The sequence below is a fragment of the Hypanus sabinus genome, chromosome 30 (genome assembly GCF_030144855.1).
Source record: "Hypanus sabinus isolate sHypSab1 chromosome 30, sHypSab1.hap1, whole genome shotgun sequence".
In the NCBI taxonomy this organism is placed as follows: domain Eukaryota; kingdom Metazoa; phylum Chordata; class Chondrichthyes; order Myliobatiformes; family Dasyatidae; genus Hypanus; species Hypanus sabinus.
Window position 1 is genome coordinate 6416318 of NC_082735.1, and position 22157 is coordinate 6438474.

The following is a 22157-nucleotide window of genomic DNA, read 5'->3' on the forward strand; positions in this document are numbered from 1 at the left end:
TCCCCATTATACCCATAGTGACCACATGCTCCCTCCCTAAGCTCACTTGGGTATGAATGCAACCCCATAAGAGGGTCAATTAATTGGCTCGAGTCGACTGGACCCAGCATTGGCTTTCTTGGTAAGGCCCAGGAGCAAGCACACAAGCAGAACACTGTGACTGACCCAGCACGCCCCCTCCCCCCCAGTGCTGGGTGACCATATATCAGGAGTTCACGGCTGAAGTGCAATCAGAACTTGAGGAGCAGCCCCTTCAGATACTCACTCTCCATACAGACATGGCGCAATAACTCTGACCTTAACCGGAACCTTTCCGACCTCTGAGCTGACCCAATGTTGCTCTGACTTCTTCAAAGCTAGTGGTTTTAAACACACTGCATGAACGGTCAATGATAATTGCACTGGGTGTCAGTTGATCTCTCAGCTTCCGTCAGCCTTTCCGGAAATCCCTTGGCGCTTTAGGATCAGTCTGGTTGTCATCCTAAACTCTGCCTCCTTTTTCAACTTGCTTACCATGATGGGACGTCCAAAGCTGTAATTAGTACTCTGGGGTCCAGCCCCATGTGTAGATAGCGATCAGTACTGACCCGTCAGACGGAATGAATCCTTCCTGTGCAGAGAACCATAGGTAGCTCTAGTGCATTGAATTTCATCTGAGATCTCTGTCTTTGCAGAGAGGTGGGTCTTGGCATTCTCCATGTCTTTTTTCCAGGATCTTGTCTTGAACCTTCAATATCCGGAGTTGGTGTTGCAATGGTGTTAGGGTGAAGGAGCGTAGAGGACTTCAGTTTTCAGATGTTAAGGGTTACATGAATAAAGTGGGGGAAAGTTAGGGTCTGAAACATTGCTGTGTAAAATGAACATTTATAGATTAGCTCCACTCTCACGAGATGCTGCATTACCACAAGAAAGCTTGTGTAAATTGTTGGACCAATGACACAGCCTTGGTTGACACCATTCTGTACCCACTGGTACTGTGCCACAGTGACCACTGCCCTCCTGTATTGACATAATGGGCAGTATGTCCAGTCCACTGGTGAATATACTGTATCTGCATCAATTAAAATGCTCAAAAATGTAAGAGGTTGCAGAGAATACTAGATACAGCCCAATACATCATTGGTATGTCATTCTCCGCCATTGGGAGTATCTACATGACACCTGGCTCAAGAAGGCAACATCTGTCATCAAAGATGCCCACCATCTGGGCGATGCCATCTTCTCACAGCTACCATCGGGCAGGAGGTGTGGAAGCCTGAAGTCCCAAAGCACCTGGTTCAAACACAGCCACCTTCAACCATTTGGTTTTTGAACAACGGACACTACACTGATCAATGCACTTTAACTACACTGACCACTTCAATTACTTTGTACTAAAATAAATTTATATGTTTGTTCTCAATGTTTTCTTTCTTTGAAAAAAAGTGTTTATATTTTTCTTGTGAATGTTGCTTATATAATGCCACATGCCTGTGATGCTGCAGCAAGTTTTTCATCGCACCTTATGCATATGACTGAAAACTTGGCTTTGACTTTGATTTTGACTCCTTCCTCCATTAAATGCTCCAAGCCACTGAAAGGGTAAATGAACCAACATTAGTCTCTTCCAGGCCAACATCTCCATGCCTCCAGAGACATTTCTCAAATACTTAGAACTTGAAAGAAACAATACATCCCAGTCTCTGTCAAGTTGAGGCATTAGCAGATTGCTGGAAGAAAAAATTCAAAGCTTCCTTCAAAGACAGGAGCCCGGAAGTCGAAGCTGGGTGGCTGAAGCCCTGGATCTGTGAGACTGAGACTCCACTGGGGAAGTCAGATGCCCTTTGTCTGTGAGTTCATGCATCCGCTGGACGCAATGATGCCTATCCTGTGCTTGAGTGAGTGGGGGCAGGGGTGTGGCAGGAAGGAAAGGGGCTTGTTTTGATCTTGTTTTGTTGCTTGTTGTGTTCTGTGTTGTTCTGCCAAGCATGGTAGGCATGCTGTGTTGATGCCGGAGTTTGTGGTGATGCTTGTGGGCTGCCCCCAGTACATCCTCAGGTTCTATCGGTTGTTAACACAAATGAGATATTTCAGTATTTTAGATGTACATGTAATAAGTACATGGATCGGGACCTGAATCTGAAAGTTTTGAAAATTCCCACTGACATGTAAAAATCCTTGGTCCTTGCTGTCTCAAACTGGAGCTGAATGACATTGAGACTCTCAAGACCATGCACCAGGAGCACAGAGCACTGGAAAAACCCTATCAAAGTGACAGGAAGAGTGACTAAAATGCCCCCTGGCCACCAGGTAAAGAGCTTAGGCCTCACTTGTGGCAGAGTCTGTGATTCCCACTGACCACACGAATCACCTCAGAACCCACAGACCCAAAAGACCGATGCAGGAGAAGTGAATACAGTTACTTCGGTGGATTCTCGACAGAGTGTTGCTTCTGTCGGATATTTTCACTCTTCATTTCTCTTGTTTCTAGGTCAACTTCAGTGTGGGATACATCCATGAAACATAATCAGGGACAAGTGTGGATTGATTAGGTGAAGCCAGCACAGATTTGTTCTAGCTATCTTAATGGAGTTTTTTTTTATTGGTATGAGAGAGAGAGAGAGTTGATACGGAAAGGACAGACAACGTGCAAAGTGTGGTCTTGCCAGTGCTGTCTGGTAGATAAGGTGTTACAGCTTCTCAGCATGGTTGAAGGCTGTGGAATAGAAGTGTCTAGACCAGCGAGGCTCTACTGTAATTCAACACTAAAGTGGAATTCCCCAGGGAGCATGGAAGGAGGCCATTCGGTCCATCAGTTTCCTGCCAGCTTCCAGAGACCAGTCCCGTTTCTCCTCTCCTTGTGTTCCTAAACTTTTCCAATGAATTTTGTCTCACTCGTGCCCGTAGCTTCTCTTTGGTCCTCTCAACTGTAAGCCTATACTACAGTGTAAGTTTAGCAGCCGATAAACCTACCAGTATGTCTTTCAAATAGCGGGGAAGGTGGAGCACCCAGAGGAAATGCTTAGCACCCGAGTCCAGCGTCAGTCTGAACTGTGGACAGGTTGAGGCAGCAGTACTAGCTGCTACACTGCTGACACTCAGTGATCTGGAGAGATGCAGTGGTCAGAAACCCTACACTTACTAAGATGTGAGAGGAGCATCAATAATCATTGAGGAGATGTAGACACTGGTGCAAATGGGTCAATGAAACTTCCAACCCTATTGTCAAACCAACAGACAAAGGGGGCTGTTGTAGTGTGGTGGACTGACCCCTACCTTGCTGAGGCCAGGTGGCAACTCTCAGACCCTCCTCATACCTACTACTTGAAGAGGACCCCATTCTGGACCATCGGAAAACTCTCTCCAACACTATAACTGATCTCATCAAATCTGGAAAATTTCCATCCACTGCCACCGAGCCCATAGTTCCCTTACTCCACACTATTTGCTTCTACCTCAGAAGAAAGGAAGTTATAGGCAAGTTAGTCTGACCTCAGTGACTGGAAAGATGTTGGAGTCGATTCTTAAAGATGTGGTTTTGGGATATTTGGAGGCACACGATAAAATAGGTCATAATCACCAACGGTTTCCTTAAGGGAAAATCTTGCCTGACAAATCTGTTGGAATTCTTTGAAGAAATAACAAGCAGGATAGACAAAGGAGAATCAATGGATGTTGTGTACTTGAATTTCCAGAAGGCCTTTGACAAGGTGCCACACCTTAACTCTTAACAGGTTGAGAGCCCATGGAATTACAGGAAAAATCCTGACATGGATAGAGCATTGGCTGACTGTCAAGAGGAAAAGAGTGGAAATAAAGGAAGCCTTTTCTGGCTGGCTGCTGGTGACTAGTAGTGTTCCACAGGGGTTTGTGCTGGGTCTGCTTCCTTTTACATTATATGTCAATGACTTGAATGATGGAATTGATGGCCTTTTGGCCATGTTTGTAGATGGTACAAAGATAGCTGGAGGGGTAGGTAATGGTGAGGAAGCAGAGAGGGTATAGAAGGACTTGGACAAATTAGGAGAAGATGCAAAGAAGTGGCAGATGGGGTACAGTGTTGGGAAGTGTAGGGTCATTGATTTTTTTAGAACAAATAAAACCACAGACTATTTTCTAAATGTTCTAAATGCAGAGAAAGTTTAAAGAAAACTGATATGCAAAGGGATTTAGGAGTCCTTCCTTAAAAGTTAGTTTGCAGGTTGAGACTGTGGTGAGGAAAGCAATTGCGAAAGCATTCATTTCAAGAGGACTAGAATGTAAAAGCAAGGAAGTAACGTTGAGGCTTTATAAGGCCCTGGTGAGGCCTGACTTGGAGTATTGTGAGCAGTTTTGGGCCCCTTATCTATGAAAGACTGTGCTGACATTGGGGAGGGTTCAAATGAGGTTCACAAAATTGATTCCAGAATTGAAAAGCGTATCATAAAAGTGTTTGATGCTTTGGGCCTGTACTCACTGGAATTCAGAATTCAGAATATGTTCCTCATTGAAACCTTTTGAATGTTGAAAGGCCATGACAGAGCGGATGTGGAGAGGATGTTTCTTGTGGTGGGGGAGTCTAAGACCAGAGGATACTGCCTCAGAATAGAGGGCATGGAGTTGAGGAGGAATTTCTTCAGCCGGAGAATGGAGTTTATTGCCACAGGCAGCTGTGGAGTCTAAGACTTACATTTGAGGCAGAGGTTGATAGATTCTTGATTAGTCAGGGCATGAGATGTTACAAGAAGATTGAGGCTGAGAGGAAAATTAGATCAACCATGATGAAATGGTGGAGCAAACTTGATGGGCCAAATAGGCTAATTCTGCTCCTAAGTCTTATGGTCTTGTATTCTGTCTGACTAACCTCCAACCTGATGGTGTGAATGTCGATTTCTCTTTCTGGTCCAAAAAAAAATTCCCTCCCCCTGCCCTCTTCTTCTATTCCCTGCTCTGGCCTCTTACCTCTTCTCACCTGCCTATCACCTCCCCCTGGGTTCCCTCCCCCTTGTCTTTCTCCTACAGTCCACTCTTCTCTCCTATCCTCTCCAGCTCATTACCTTTCCTATCCACCTGGTTTTATCTATCACCTTCTAGCTATCCTCCTTCCCCTCCCCCACCTTTTTTATTCTGGCATCTTCCCGTTTCCTTTCCAGTCCTGAAGAAGGGTCATGACACAAAACATTGACTGTTCCATAGACACCGCCTGACCTGCTGAGTTCCTCCAGAACGTTGATCGCGTTGCTTTGGATTCCCAGCGTCCGCAGCATTTCTTCGTGCCAAATGAACTGAATCCTGAGAAATCTGATGTGGTGCACTTAGGAGGGCAAAATGAGAAGAGACGATCCCAAGAGGGGTACAAGCACACAGTTTACTGGAAGAGGTAGAGCAAGGTGGGGTCCTCAACAATATAAATAGAGGCACGAGAACAAGAGCAAGGAAGACATAAAGAACATTGGAATAGAATAGATTTCACCAGAGGAGGGAGCTGGGTTAGTGCATTAGCGGCTGAAGGTGCAGGTCAGTGGTTGAGCGTAGATTGTTAAGTGACGTCTGTAGGTGGAGGTCAATGGATGAGCTTCTCTTCACGAGGTGAGTATGAGGTCACTTGCTGATTCCCCAGATACCACAGTCCAGACGTTGAAAAGGTCCCACTGGACCATGCCCAACAGTTGGGAACAATGGACTGAAAACACATACAATATGTCAAATGAAATTTATTGTGCTCTTGAAGAGGAGAGTGATGGGACACGTATTAAATTTATTGAGTTGTTTGAATGGGTAACAAAGAGAATCAATGAGGTCATGGCAGTAGATGTGTTTACCTAGACTCTAGTAGGGCCTTTGACAAGGTTCCAAACTGTGGTGTTAATTCAAAACTCTGGTACCCAGGGAACTCAGGGCAAGTTGGTAAACTGGATCAAACACTGGCTTGAAAATAGGAGACAGTGTGATGGTGGAGGGTTGCTTTTGTGATTGGATTCCTGTGCTTGTGGTGTCCCATAATGTTTGATGATCACCACACTGATCCATATCCTCACTCACTGACCACACCCTTACCCAGTAACCCACCCCTCACTCACTGACCACACCCTCACAAAATACCACACCCTCACACACTGATCCACACCCTCACTCACTGACCACACCCTCACCTACTGACCACACCCTTACCCAGAAACCACCCCCTCACTCACTGACCACACCCTCACACAATACCACACACTCACACACTGATCCACACTCTCACTCACTGACCACACCCTCACCTACTGACCACACCCTTACCCAGTAACCACCCCCTCACTCACTTTCCACACCCTCACACACTGACACATACCCTCACCTATTGACCACACCCTTACCCAGTACCCCTCCCTTCACTCACTGACCACACCCTCACTCACTGACCGCACTCTTACCCACAAGGCTGGACAGAGGACAGAGTACAGAAGACCGGACAGAATACCTGGCTGAGTACCGAAGACCGGACAGAGTACCTGGCGGAGTACAGAAGACCGGACAGAGTACCTGGCTGAGTACTGAAGACCAGACAGAATACCTGGCCAAGTACTGAAGACCAGACAGAGTACCTGGCTGAGTACCGAAGACCGGACAGAGTACCTGGCGGAGTACCGAAGACCGGGCAGAGTACCTAGCTGAGTACTGAAGACCAGACAGAATACCTGGCTGAGTACAGAAGACCGGACAGAATACCTGGCTGAGTACAGAAGACCAGACAGAATACCTGGCTGAGTACAGAAGACCGGGCAGAGTACCTGGCTGAGTACTGAAGACCGGACAGAATACCTGGCTGAGTACAGAAGACCAGACAGAATACCTGACTGAGTACAGAAGACCGGACAGAATACCTGGCTGAGTACTGAAGACCGGGCAGAGTACCTGGCGGAGTACCGAAGACCGGGCGGAGTACCTGGCTGAGTACTGAAGACCGGACAGAATACCTGGCTGAGTACTGAAGACCAGACAGAATACCTGGCTGAGTACAGAAGACCGGACAGAATACCTGGCTGAGTACTGAAGACCGGACAGAGTACCTGGCGGAGTACCAAAGACCGGGCAGAGTACCTGGCTGAGTACCGAAGACCGGACAGAATACCTGGCTGAGTACCGAAGACCAGACAGAATACCTGGCTGAGTACAGAAGACCGGACAGAGTACCTGGCGGAGTACCGAAGACCGGGCAGAGTACCTGGCGGAGTACAGAAGACTGGATGGAGTACCTGGCTGAGTACTGAAGACCAGACAGAATACCTGGCCAAGTACTGAAGACCAAATGGAGTACCTGGCTGAGTACCGAAGACCGGGCAGAGTACCTGGCTGAGTACCGAAGACCGGACAGAATACCTGGCTGAGTACCGAAGACCGGACAGAATACCTGGCTGAGTACAGAAGACCGGACAGAGTACCTGGCGGAGTACCGAAGACCGGACAGAGTACCTGGCGGAGTACAGAAGACCGGATGGAGTACCTGGCTGAGTACTGAAGACCAGACAGAATACCTGGCTGAGTACAGAAGACCGGACAGAGTACCTGGCGGAGTACCGAAGACCGGACAGAGTACCTAGCGGAGTACAGAAGACCGGATGGAGTACCTGGCTGAGTACTGAAGACCAGACAGAATACCTGGCCAAGTACTGAAGACCAAATGGAGTACCTGGCTGAGTACCGAAGACCGGGCAGAGTACCTGGCGGAGTACAGAAGACTGGATGGAGTACCTGGCTGAGTACTGAAGACCGGGCAGAGTACCTGGCTGAGTACCGAAGACCGGACAGAATACCTGGCTGAGTACTGAAGACCGGACAGAATACCTGGCTGAGTACAGAAGACCGGACAGAGTACCTGGCGGAGTACCGAAGACCGGACAGAGTACCTGGCGGAGTACAGAAGACCGGATGGAGTACCTGGCTGAGTACTGAAGACCAGACGGAATACCTGGCTGAGTACAGAAGACCGGACAGAGTACCTGGCGGAGTACCGAAGACCGGACAGAGTACCTAGCGGAGTACAGAAGACCGGATGGAGTACCTGGCTGAGTACTGAAGACCAGACAGAATACCTGGCCAAGTACTGAAGACCAAATGGAGTACCTGGCTGAGTACCGAAGACCGGGCAGAGTACCTGGCGGAGTACAGAAGACTGGATGGAGTACCTGGCTGAGTACTGAAGACCAGACAGAATACCTGGCCAAGTACTGAAGACCAAATGGAGTACCTGGCTGAGTACCGAAGACCGAGCAGAGTACCTGGCTGAGTACCGAAGACCGGACAGAATACCTGGCTGAGTACCGAAGACCGGACAGAATACCTGGCTGAGTACAGAAGACCGGACAGAGTACCTGGCGGAGTACCGAAGACCGGACAGAGTACCTGGCGGAGTACAGAAGACCGGATGGAGTACCTGGCTGAGTACTGAAGACCAGACAGAATACCTGGCTGAGTACAGAAGACCGGACAGAGTACCTGGCGGAGTACCGAAGACCGGGCAGAGTACCTGGCTGAGTACCGAAGACCGGACAGAATACCTGGCTGAGTACCGAAGACCGGACAGAATACCTGGCTGAGTACAGAAGACCGGACAGAGTACCTGGCGGAGTACCGAAGACCGGACAGAGTACCTGGCGGAGTACAGAAGACCGGATGGAGTACCTGGCTGAGTACTGAAGACCAGACAGAATACCTGGCTGAGTACAGAAGACCGGACAGAGTACCTGGCGGAGTACCGAAGACCGGGCAGAGTACCTGGCGGAGTACAGAAGACTGGATGGAGTACCTGGCTGAGTACTGAAGACCAGACAGAATACCTGGCCAAGTACTGAAGACCAAATGGAGTACCTGGCTGAGTACCGAAGACCGGGCAGAGTACCTGGCTGAGTACCGAAGACCGGACAGAATACCTGGCTGAGTACCGAAGACCGGACAGAATACCTGGCTGAGTACAGAAGACCGGACAGAGTACCTGGCGGAGTACCGAAGGCCGGACTGAGTACCTGGCGGAGTACAGAAGACCGGACAGAGTACCTGGCGGAGTACAGAAGACCGGACAGAGTACCTGGCGGAGTACCGAAGACCGGACAGAGTACCTGGCGGAGTACAGAAGACCGGATGGAGTACCTGGCCGAGTTCTGAAGACCAGACAGAATACCTGGTCAAGTACTGAAGACCGGATGGAGTACCTGGCGGAGTACCGAAGACCAGATGGAGTACCTGGCTGAGTACTGAAGACCAGACAGAGTACTTGCTCCCTTTGACCATCAAAACATGGAGGAACCTTCACAAACTCTCGCAGCCTCCAATGACCCTGTTATTTCAGTCTCTGAGGCCAATATGAGAGCATCCTTCTAGAGGCTGAACCTACAGAAAGCAGCTGGCCTAGAAGTGGTAACTGTATGTGTACTAAGGTTCTGTGGTGCTTAATTGGCTGAAGTGTCCACAAATATCTTTAACGTCTGGCTTTGGCATTCTGAGATACCCACCTGTCTCAAGCAGGCTTCAGTTAGTCCGGTAAGAAGAAAGTGGTAACTGCCTCATGACTACTGTCCAGTAGCACTTACATCCACAGTGAAGCTGTGTTTTGAGGGATTGGTAATGAAACACGTCACCTCCTGCCTAAGAGGCGACTTGGATTTGCAACAATTTGCCTGCCAGCACAATAGGTTCACAGCAGATGCCATTTCATTGGCTCTTCACTCAACCTGGGAACATTTGGACAGCAGTGATGCCTAATTCAGGATGCTCTTTATTGACTACAGCTTGGCAATCAGTAATATCATCTCCTCGAACTAAGCAATAAGCTCAAAGACCTTAGTCAATAACTCCTTGTGCAAATGGATGCTTGACTTCCTCACTTGGAAACGCCAGTCAGTTCAGATTGACAAAATCATCTCTATCAGCACAGCAAGGCTATGCACTTAGACCCCTGCTCTACTCACTTTAAACTTATACCTCTATGGCTTAGCACAGCTTCAACTCCATATTAAGGTTTGCTGATGGCTCCACTGCCATAAGCTGAATCAAAGGTGGTGAAAATCAGCATATAGGAAGGAGAGTGACAATCTGGCTGAGTGGTGTCACCACAACAACTCACTCAGTGTCAGCAAAACTAAGGAGCTGATTATTGACTACAAGAAGAAGGAATCAGAGGTCCATGGGGATCAGAAGTGGAGAAGGTCAGCAACTTAGAATTCCTCAGTGTTATTCTTTGAGAGAATTTGTCCTGGGCCCAACACAGTTATAAAGAAAGCACAGCAATGCTTCTACTTCCTTAGAAGTTTGTGAAGGTCCAGCATGTGATCTAAAACTTTGACAAACTTCTATAAAGTAGAGTATATTGTCTGGTTGCATCACGGCCTCATCTGGGAACACCATTGCTGTTAAATGGAAGATCCTTCAAAAAGTAATGGACACAGGCCAGTCTATTACAGATAAAGTTCTTCCTGGCGTTGAGCACATCGACATGGAATGCTGTTGCAGGAAAGCAGTATCCATCATCAGGGACTCCCACCACCCAGGACATGCTCTCTTCTCATTGCTGCCATCAGGAAGAAGGTACAGGAGCCTCAGGACCCACACCACAAGGTAAACTGGGTTCAGGATGAGTTATTATGGCTCAACTGTTAGGTTCATGAACTAGAAGGGATAACTTCACTCAACTTCACTTGCCCCCTCACTGAACTGTTCCCACAACCTACAGACTCACTTTCACTGGCTCTTCAACTCATATTCTCAATATTTATTGCTCATCTATTTATTATTATTATTTCTATTTTTCTTTTGTCTTTACAGTTTGCTGTCTTTTGCACGTTAGTTGTTGGCCTGCCCTGTTGGATGTGGTTTTTCATTGATGCTGTTGCATTTCTTGGACTTACTGAGTATGCCCGCAAGAAAATGAACCTCAGGGTTAAATATGGTAACATATATGTACTTTGACAATAAATTTACTTTGTACTTTGGTATTGTATTTGGTGATATGCTGAAAAATGCATAGCTGTGACTCTTACAGTAGATAGCAAGTATTAACAGGATGTGTTAAATTAGCGCTACTGTAAGTGTTCGGCAAGTATAAAATATAATATATTTGTAGTTATTTATAACTGAGTTGACAATTGTTTTTCAGGAGGTGAGATTAGTTAAGCAAAAAGCTTTTTTTGGAGAAGTGATTTATAAGAATTGTCTCTACCTGGAATGGGTACAATGGGGATATTTGGTTTACTATAGAGGTTGTAGTTGAAAAAATGTGTATGAATGAATAAGATTCATATCTGGTTAAATCCAACAGTTTTTTTTAATATACAAAATGTTGGTGAAACTCAGGCAGCATCTATGGAGGGAAATGGACAGTTGACATTTCGATGCAGATGAAGGATCTTGACCCAAAATTTTCACTGTCCATTTCCGTCCATGCATGTTTTGTGTGTTGCTCCAGATATCAGCATCTGCAGTCTTCTGTGTTGACAATTTAATATATACAGTATAATTCTGCAAATAACTGATTGCTTAATAAGAATATAAGGAATAAGAGCACGAGTACGCCACCTGGCTCATCCATTTAACAAGATCTTAGCTGATCTGGCCATGGGCTCAGCTGCACCTACCTGCCTTTTCCCCATATCTTTGAACTCCCCTACTATCCAAAGATATATCTAACTCTTATCTTAAACAGATTTAATCAGGTATCATCTATTGCTTCCATAGGCAGAGTACTCAGTAGATTCTCTACCCTGTGGAAAAGCAGTTTCTCCTCATCTCTGTGCTGAATTTATTCCCCGCCGAATCCTGACGTCTTGTTTATTCTCATTTAACAGTGAAAACAGCTGGTGCTCCCATCTTATTCCTCACATAATTTCATACATTTCTATAAGATCCCCTCTTATTCTTCTGAATTCCAGCAAGTGGAATCAATCTCTCTTCATAGTCTAAACCCCCTCATCTCCGGAAACAATCTAGTGAATTTCCTGTGCACTATCTCCAAAGCCTTATATACTCTGCTAATACTGAAAATATAAAAAAATAATGGCTGTACACATATAAAATTGATGGGGTTAAAGTAGGTGTGTAACTTTTTTTAAGTGGAGGCAGGTAGTATATACAGATCCAAAGGTACCCGTGGGTTCCATGTGGAAAACCTTTAATACTTCACTGCTGTCAATTGACCAGTATCTGTATCAGCTCTCTCCTGTAATTGTGTAATTGAACAATACCTATCAGCTCTCTCCCGTTATTTCTCTTATTGATCAATATAGGGGCATCAAGCAAAGAAACTGCAAAAAAAAAAGAAAATCTGGAAATCTGAAATAGAAGAGAAAATTTGGAAAAACTGCCAAATCATACAGTGTGTAAGGAAAGAAAAACTGTTACATTAGTAAGGTGACAGGGGATAAAAAAAGTAAGTTAATTTTCTGAAGCAGAGGAGGTGGGGAGATGGCAGAAGAAAGCTCACAGGGTAAAAACCAAATGCATTCATGGGGTTAGAATACGCTTGTTTCTATCATTGTCTTACACATCTGACTGAGTTTTTAAGAGGAGATAATGGAGACGATTAATGGGAATAGGGCAGGGAATGGTGTCTACAAGCTTTAGTAATACGCTTGGTAAGGTTTCTCATGTTCAACTGGTAGAAATGATGTCATATGGCATCCACAGCGAAGGTTGGAGACAAGGTTGGGGGGTCATGGTAGAGAAGTGTTATTATGACTGGAGGTCTGAGACCAGCGGTGTTCAGCAACGGTAAATGCTGAGACCTCTGTTGTGATATGGATAAATGATCTGGATTCCAATGTAAGTGGTCTGATTAGCAAGTGAAGAGCATTCTGACAGGCTGCAACACTGTCTGATATGGCGGGGTGGGGGGCTGCTACTGCACAGGACCGAAAGAAGCTGCAGAGGGTTGTAAATTTAGTTGACTCCATCTTGGGTATTAGCCTACAAAGTACCCAGGACATCTTCAGGGAGCGGTGTCTCAGAAAGGCAGATCCATTATTAAGGACCCCCAGCACCCAGGGCACACTCTTTTCTCACTGTTCCCATCAGGTAGGTAAGAATCTATTCAATATATGTGTACTGTAATTGATTTACTTATTTATCTAATATTTTAATTTTATTTTTTCTCTCTCTCTCTGCTAGATTATGTACTGCATTGAACAGTTGCTGCTAAGTTAACAAATTTCACGTCTCATGCCGGTGATAATAACCTGATTCTGAGCACAAAAACTGGTGGAACTGTCGATAGTGAGAAAGATTGTCAAAGGACTCAGCAGAATATATACCAGTTGGAAATTTGGGATGGGAAGCGGTAGATGAAGCTTATTCCAGATATTGAGATCTTGTGTTTAGGGAGTTCAAATGCAAGAGGAAAGTATAGAGTGATTGACAGGGTCCTTAGGAGCACTGATGTTCAAAGTAAGTTTATTATCAATGGAAGCATACAGTATGTCACCATATGCAGGTTAACCACCTCAAATCCAGCAATCAGTAATCCGGTCCCACTGCTGGTTCAGGCATCATTTTTGCCAGCCTAATTTCACATTTCCCGTGTCGCCACTCCATCCTGTCACCATTAGCAGAATCAGCTGTTGACACGGTCTTAAAACGAAGCAAGTTGTTCCTCTGTGTTATTCTACAAGTGTTTTTAAAACCTGTGCTTATCTGGATGAAGGAAGTGCTTCTCGTGGCGTAAAGCACAAACACTGTACGCTATCCGTACAAGGGAAGGTGGGGGTTCTGAAAAGCCTGACGGTGGTGTGTCTGCGAAGAGCATGTGTGACTTGTATAACATCAGCTCTTCCACAGGGGAGCTGATCATCAAGTGAGTCTGAATCCTAACCTAACCACTTGTTATCACTAATGCAAAATCACTAATGCGGCGCTGCACAGGTTCCAGTTATTCTGCGTTTGTAGTCTGTATACTATCCTGAGGCTCATCTTCTTGCAGCCATTCACAGAAGATACAAAGAAAAACTTCACAAATAAAACAATGTCTGTCTGTAGATTTCCTTTGTGCAAAAGAAAGACTGTGCAAATGCAAACACCAATAATAATAAAAAATAACACTGAGAAGATGAGTTGCAGAGTCCACAGGTTGTAGAACAGTTCAGTGTTGAGGTGAGTGAAGTTATCCACCTGGTTCAGGAGCCTGATGGTTGAGTAATAATTGTTCCTGAACCTGATGGTTTTTGTTCCTAAGGCACTTGTACCTCCTTCTGCTGGCAGCACTGAGAAGAGTGCATGGCCTGGATGTTGGGCATCCTTGATGATGGATGCTGAATTCTTGTGGGGGCTGCTCCTTGTAGATGTGCTCAGTGGTGGGAAGGGCTTTTCTTGTGATGGGCTGAGCTTTAGTCACTACTTTTCATAGACTTTTTCATTCACGGCCCTTGCAGCAGGCCATGATGCAACCAGTCGGGTTACTCTCCACTGTGCATCTGTAGAAGCTTGCTGAAGTTTTAGATGGCATGCCAAATCTGTGCAAACTTCTAAGAAAGCAGAGTCACCTTCTTTGCAATAGCACTTTCATGTTGATCCTCAGAAATGATAATGCCAAAGAATTTAAAGTCCTGCACCTTCAATCCTCTGATGAGGACTGGCTCACGGACCTCTGTTTTCCTCCTCCTGTAGTCGGTAATCAGCTCTCTGGTTGGCTGACACTGAGTGAGATGATGGGTGCTGTGGCACCAATCAGGATTTTCAATCTCCCCCTATATGCCAATTCATCACCACCATCAATAGAGGTGTCATTAACAAACTTGAACGTTTCATTGAGCTGTGAAAATGACGTACAGAGGGATCTCGAATTGCAAGACCATTGCTCCTTGAAAATGCCAACACAAGTGGATAGGATTCATGGCACTCTTGTGTTCATAAGTTAGAGCATTGAATTTACAGGGCAGGAAATCTTGTTGCGGCTGTAGAAAGCTTTGGGTTCGCCACGTGTATCAACCTGTGTGCAGTTCCAGTTGCCACACAATGGCCAATGTTCGGCCACTGCTTGGAGCTGACCTGAAGTGGCAGGACCTGGACCCGAGAGCGAGGAACGTCCCACTGATCGGCTGATTTAAGCACTGGGCTAGTCTGAAGAGGCCAGTGTTGTCAGGGGCCAGAGGAGCAGGACAGGCCAGTGTTCAGTGTGATGTTTGCTTGTCTCTGCGCTGAACTGAGCCTGTGGCCTGTGATGAACTACATATACCTGTCGGGACACGCCCCCTGCTGACTGCTCCTGTGGCTCCTCCCACAGACCCCTGCGTAAAGGCGATTGAGGCCTGAGCCCGGCCTCTCAGTCTCCAGGATGTAGTATGGTGGTCACTCACTGCTTGTTCCTTCTTCCAGTCAATAAAAGCCGATATCTCACCTTTACATCTCAGAGTGAGTTATTGATGGTGCATCATGGCCTGAAAGTAATAGGCTCCTGGACAGGCTGTAATTGGCCTCATGGCTGTGAATTCACTTCGGAGAACTTCAGTTATGAATGTCATTTGATTATAGTTTTATTGTTTGCTCGATTGGTATTTTATCTGCACATTGGGTGTTTGATGGTCTTTTTTTATTGGGTTTCTTTGTTTTGTGGCTGCCTGTAACGTGACAAATCTTGAGGTTGAATATAGTGTACATACTTGGATAATAAATGAACTTTGAACCCTAACTAGTGGTACTGCCACTTACTCAAACTCTTCATTCTACCTCTTGGTTATTGTCACCATAGCATTTCTCTTTACATTAAAACAGATTGCACCTTCTGTCGTTATGCTATTCCATTGTTTTTGCACTCATCATTTTCTCTGTTGCTGTATTTAATTTTTAATGACCTTCACTGTTTACCCTGTGAGCCTCACATAAGTCAGAAATTTCATTGCACCCTTGAGTTCATGCCAATAGACTAACCTGAGTTTGAGCTTTTGAAGAAAGTGCAGAAGAGGTACATGAAGAAGTTGCCTGGATATACATTAAGTAGAAGTTGGGTAAACTTGAGTTATTTTCCCTGCAGTGTCGGAAGCTGTGTGGTGACCCAGTAGAAATAAATAAAACCAGAAGAGTCATAAACAAGGTGGATAGCCAGAGACATTTTCCCAGAGTCGAAATGTAAATCCTTGAGAGTATAGCTTTTAGGTGAAGGGGGTAAATCTTAAAGATTTACAAGGTAAGACTATTCCAGGGCTATTCCTGGAACACATTGACAAGGGACAATAATTCTTGATAAGTAATTGATCATAAATCAGATTCTGATTCTAGTAGAAGCAGATACAACACCAACATTTAAATTAACATTCACGTGGGCAGGCAGGGAATGGAAGGATACAGTTAATGTATGAGAGTTAAGATTAAGGTTAACGTTTGCTTTATTTGTCATGTGAACCTGACAACCTGACATCCGAGGGAAGTTATTGGACAGGTATGAGTATTTGGATAGATGTGGCCAGATTAAGGATAGTCAGCATGACTTTGTGTGCATTAGGTCACGTCTAACCAATCTTATAGAGTTTTTCAAGGAAGTTACCAGGAAGGTTGATTAAGGCAAGGCATGGAGTTTTGCAAGGCAACTGATGAAGTCCCACATGGGAGGTTGATCAAAACGGTTCAGGTGCGTTGCATTCAAGATGATTAGACATTGGCTTTGTGGGAGTAGTCAGAGTGGTGGTAGTCTCTCTGTCTGAACGCTACAGGGGTCGGTGCTGGGTCCGTTGTTATTAGTCATCTCTATCAATGGTCTGGATGATAATGTGGTTAACTGGATCAGCAAATTTGCTGATGACACCAAGACAGGGGGTGTGGACACAGGGGAAGACTATTGCAGCTTCCAGTGGGATCTGCACCAGCTGGAAAAGTGGGCTGAGAAATAGATTTTAATGCAGATCAGTTTGTGGTGTAGCATCAGCCAGCAGAGATCTTACAGAGTGGATGTTAAGGCACTGTCGAGAGCTTTAGCACACTGTGAATACAGGTCCATAATTGGCTGAAAGCAGTGCTGCAGGTAGACAGGGTCGTTAAGAAAGCTTTCGGCACATTAGCATTCATAAATCAAATTATTGAGTAAAGGAGATGGGATGATAAGTTCCATAAGACATTGATTGAGGCCTAATTTGGAGATTGTGTGCAGTTTTTGTCACCTACCTACAGGAAGCATGTAAATAAGTTTGAAAGAGCACAGAGAAAATTTACAAGGATGTTGCAGGAGCTGAGTTATGAGGGAAGATTGAGTGGGCTAGGATTTTATTCCTTGGAGTATAGAAGGTTGAGAGGAGACTTGAAAGAGGTATGCAAAACTATGAGGGGTATGGACAGGGTAAATGCAAGCAGGTTTTTTCTATTGTGGTCAGATGGGATTACAACTGGAGGTCATGGGTTAAGGGTAAAAGGTGAAAAGTTTAAGGGGAACATGAGGAGAAACTCCTTCGCTCAGATGGTCATGGAGTGTGGAATGAGCTGCCAATGCAAGTGGTGCATGTGATTTCGATTTCAACATTTAAGAGAAGTTTGGATGGGTACATGGATGGTAGGGGTATGGTCTATGGTCAATAGGCTTAGACAGTTTAAGTGGTTCAGCATGGACTAGATGGGCCAAAGCACTTGTTTCTGTGCTGTACTTCTCTATGACTCCAACTCACACACTCATAATCTGACATGGGAAAAAGGAGGTTACCCCCAGGGTTGCAGAGATGCTGTTGTCACAATCTTCCTCAGAGGGATACAAATCTGTCTGTGCCAAACGAACTGGGATCTCCTCAGTTGGCAGGAGGGAAACTGATTGAAGGGCTTCTGCAGTCACCTCCTCCAGGCTGCTCCCTGAACCATGGGACATCTTGTAGAAGGTTATAAAATCACGAGAGGTAACTGGCAGTTCTCTCAGAGCTCTCCCCTCAGGTGGACGTCGGTAGAAACAAACTCAGTGGCACCTTCACACTGTTCGTACTTCATTCATAAATCTGACAGAAGAAATTTCCGAGGTTGCTGCCTGGATTAGAGGCTCTGAGTCATATTGGGAAATTTTGGAGGTTGCTACCTGGATTAGAGGCTCTGAGTTATGTGGGGAAATTTCGGAAATTGCTGCCTTGATTAGAGGCTCTGAGTTCTGTGGGGAAATTTCCGAGGATGCTGCCTGGATTAAAGGCTCTGAGTCATATTGGGAAATTTCCGATGTTGCTACCTGGATTAGAGGCTCTGAGTTATGTGGGGAAATTTCGGAGGTTGCTGACTGGATTAGAGGCTCTGAGTTAAATGAGGAAATTTCCGAGGTTGCTGCCTGGATTAGAGGCTCTGAGTTATGTGGGGAAATTTCCGAGGATGCTGCCTGGATTAGAGGCTCTGAGTTACGTGGGGAAATATCTGAGGTTGCTGCCTGGTTTAGAGGCTCTGAGTCATATTGGGAAATTTCCGAGGTTGCTGCCTGGATTAGAGGCTCTGAGTTATGTGGGGAAATTTCGGAAATTGCTGCCTGGATTAGAGGCACTGAGTTCTGTGGGAAAATTTCCGAGGTTGCTGCCTGGATTAGAGGCTCTGAGTCATAATGGGAAATTTCCGAGGTTGCTGCCTGGATTAGAGGCTCTGAGTTATGTGGGGGAATTTTAGAAATTGCTGCCTGGATTAGAGGCTCTGAGTTCTGTGGGGAAATTTCCGAGGTGGCTACCTGGATTAGAGGCTCTGAGTTATGTGGGGAAATTTCCGAGGATACTGCCTGGATTAGAGGCTCTGAGTTATGTGGGGAAATATCTGAGGTTGCTGCCTGGATTAGAGGCTCTGAGTTAAATGAGGAAATTTCCGAGGTTGCTGCCTGGATTAGAGGCTCTGAGTTATAATGGGAAATTTCCGAGGTTGCTGCCTGGATTAGAGGCTCTGAGTTATAACGGGAAATTTCTGAAGTTGCTGCCTGGATTAGAGGCTCTGAGTTATAAAGGGGAAATGTCGGACGTTGCTGCCTGGATTAGAGGCTCTGAGTTACGTGGGGAAATTTCCAAGGTTGCTGCCTGGATTAGAGGCTCTGATTTATTTGAGGATATTTCCGAGGATGCTGCCTGGATTAGAGGCTCTGAGTTATGTGGGGAAATTTCGGAGGTTGCTGCCTGGATTAGAGGCTCTGAGTTCTGTGGGGAAATTTCCAAGGTTGCTGCCTCGATTAGAGGCTCTGAATTATATGAGGAAATTTCCAAGGTTGCTACCTGGATTAGGGACTCTGAGTTATAAAGGGCAATTTCAGAGTTTGCTGCCTGGATTAGAGGTTCTGAGTTATGTGGGGAAATTTACAAGGTTGCTGCCTAGATTAGAGGCTCTGAGTTATGTTGGGAAATTTTGGAGGTTGCTGCCTGGATTAGAGGCTCTGAATTATTTGAGGATATTTCCGAGGATGCTGCCTGGATTAGAGGCTCTGAGTTCTGTGGGGAAATTTCCAAGGTTGCTGCCTCGATTAGAGGCTCTGAATTATATGAGGAAATTTCCGAGGTTGCTACCTGGATTAGAGTCTCTGAGTTATAAAGGGCAATTTCAGAGTTTGCTGCCTGGATTAGAGGCTCTGAGTTATGTGGGGAAATTTACAAGGTTGCTGCCTAGATTAGAGGCTCTGAGTTATGTTGGGAAATTTTGGAGGTTGCTGCCTGGATTATAGGCTCTGAGTTATGTTGGGAAATTTCGGAGGTTGCTGCCTGGATTAGAGGCTCTGAGTTATGTTGGGAGATGTCGGAGGTTGCTGCCTGGATTAGAGGCTCTGAGTTATGTCGGGAAATTTCGGAGGTTGCTGCCTAGATTAGAGGCTCTGAGTTATGTTGGGAAATTTCGGGGGCTGCACCCTTGATTAGAGGTTCTCAGCTATGTGGGGAAATTTCTGAGGTTGCTGCCTGGATTAGAGGCTCTGAGTTATTTTGGGAAATTTCGGGGGCTGCACCCTTGATTAGAGGTTCTCAGTTATGTGGGGAGATTTCTGAGGTTGCTGCCTGGATTAGAGGCTCTGAGTTATGAGGGGAAATTTCCGATGTTGCTGCCTGGATTAGAGGCTCTGAGTTATATGAGGAAATTTCCGAGGATGCTGCCTGGATTAGAGGCACTGAGTTATGTTGGGAAATTTCGGAGGTTGCTGCCTGGATTAGAGGCTCTGAGTTATGTCGGGAAATTTCCGAGGTTGCTGCCTGGATTAGAGGCTCTGAGTTATAAGGGGAATTTTCCGATGTTGCTGCCTGGATTAGAGGCTCTGAGTTATGTGGGGAAATTTCCGAGGTTGCTGCCTGGATTAGAGGCTCTGAGGTATAAGGGGAATTTTCCGATGTTACTGCCTGGATTAGAGGCTCTGAGTTATGTGGGGAAATTTCCAAGGTTGCTGCCTAGATTAGAGGCTCTGAGTTATGTGGGGAAATTTCCAAGATTGCTGCCTAGATTAGAGGCTCTGAGTTATGTGGGGAAATTTCCAAGGTTGCTGCCTAGATTAGAGGCTCTGAGTTATGTTGGGAAATTTCGGAGGTTGCTGACTGGATTAGAGGGACTGAGTTAAATGAGGACATTTCCGAGGTTGCAGACTGGATTAGAGGCTCTGAGTTATGTGGGGAAATTTCGGAGGTTGCTGCCTGGATTAGAGGCTCTCAGTTATGTGGGGAAATTTCCGAGGTTGCTCCCTGGATTAGAGGCTCTGAGTTATATGAGGAAATTTCTGAGGATGCTACCTGGATTAGAGGCTCTGACGTATGTTGGAAATTTCGGAGGTTGCTGCCTGGATTAGAGTCTCTGAGTTATGTGGGGAAACTTCTGAGGTTGCTGCCTGGATTAGAGGCTCTGATTTATGTTGGGATATTTCGCAGGTTGCTGCCTGGATTAGAGGCTGTAAATAATGTGGGGAAATTTCCACCGTTGCTGTCTGGATTAGAGGCTCTGAGCTATAAAGGGATATTTCCGAGTTTGCTGCCAGGATTAGAGAGTCTGAGTTACGTTGGGAAGTTCCGGACTTTGATGCCTGGAGTTGAGGTTCTGAGTTACGTGGGGAAATTTCCGAGGTAGATGCCTGGATTAGAGTCTCTGAGTTAAATGAGGAAATTTCCGAGGTTGCTGCCTGGATAAGATGCTCTGATTTATGTTGGGAAATTTCGGAGGTTGCTGCCTGGATTAGAGGGACTGAGCTATAAGGGGATATTTCGCAGGTTGCAGCCTGGATTAGAGGCTGTGAATAATGTGGGGAAATTCCCAACGTTGCTGCCTGGATTAGAGGATCCGAGTTAAATGAGGAAATTTCGGAGGTTGCTGCCTGGATTAGAGGATCTGAGTTAAATGAGGAAATTTCGGAGGTTGCTGCCTGGATTAGAGGATCTGAGTTAAATGGGGAAATTTCCGAGGTTGCTGCCTGGATTAGAGGCTCTGAGTTAAATGTGGAAATTTCGGAGGTTGCTGCCTGGATTAGAGGATCTGAGTTAAATGGGGAAATTTCCGAGGTTGCCGCCTGGATTAGAGGCTCCGAGTTATGTGGGGAAATTTCCGAGTTTGCTGCCTGGATTAGAGGCTCTGGGTTATGTGGGGAAATTTCGGACGTTGCTGCTTGGATTAGAGGCTCTGAGTTATGTGGGGAAATTTCCAAGGTTGCTGCCTGGATTAGAGGCTCTGAGTTATTTGAGGATATTTCCGAGAATGCTGCCTGGATTAGAGGCTCTGAGTTATGTTGGGAAATTTCGGAGGTTGCTGCCTGGATTAGAGGGTCTGAGTTATGTGGGGAAATTCCGAGGTTGCTGCCTGGATTAGAGGCTCTGAGTTATGTGGGGAAATTTCGGAGGTTGCTGACTCGATTAGAGGCTCTGAATTATATGAGGAAATTTTCGAGGTTGCTACCTGGATTAGAAACTCTGAGTTATAAAGGGCAATTTCAGAGTTTGCTGCCTGGATTAGAGGCTCTGAGTTATGTGGGGAAATTTACAAGGTTGCTGCCTTGATTAGAGGCTCTGAGTTATGTTGGGAAATTTTGGAGGTTGCTGCCTGGATTAGAGGCTCTGAGTTATGTTGGGAAATTTCGGAGGTTGCTGCCTGGATTACAGGCTCTGAGTTATAAGGGGAATTTTCCGACGTTGCTGCCTGGATTAGAGGCTCTGAGTTATGTGGGGAAATTTGCGATGTTGCTGCCTGGATTAGAGGCCCGGAGTTATGAGGGGAAATTTCCGATGTTGCTGCCTGGATTAGAGGCTCTGAGTTATATGAGGAAATTTCCGAGGATGCTGCCTGGATTAGAGGCTCTG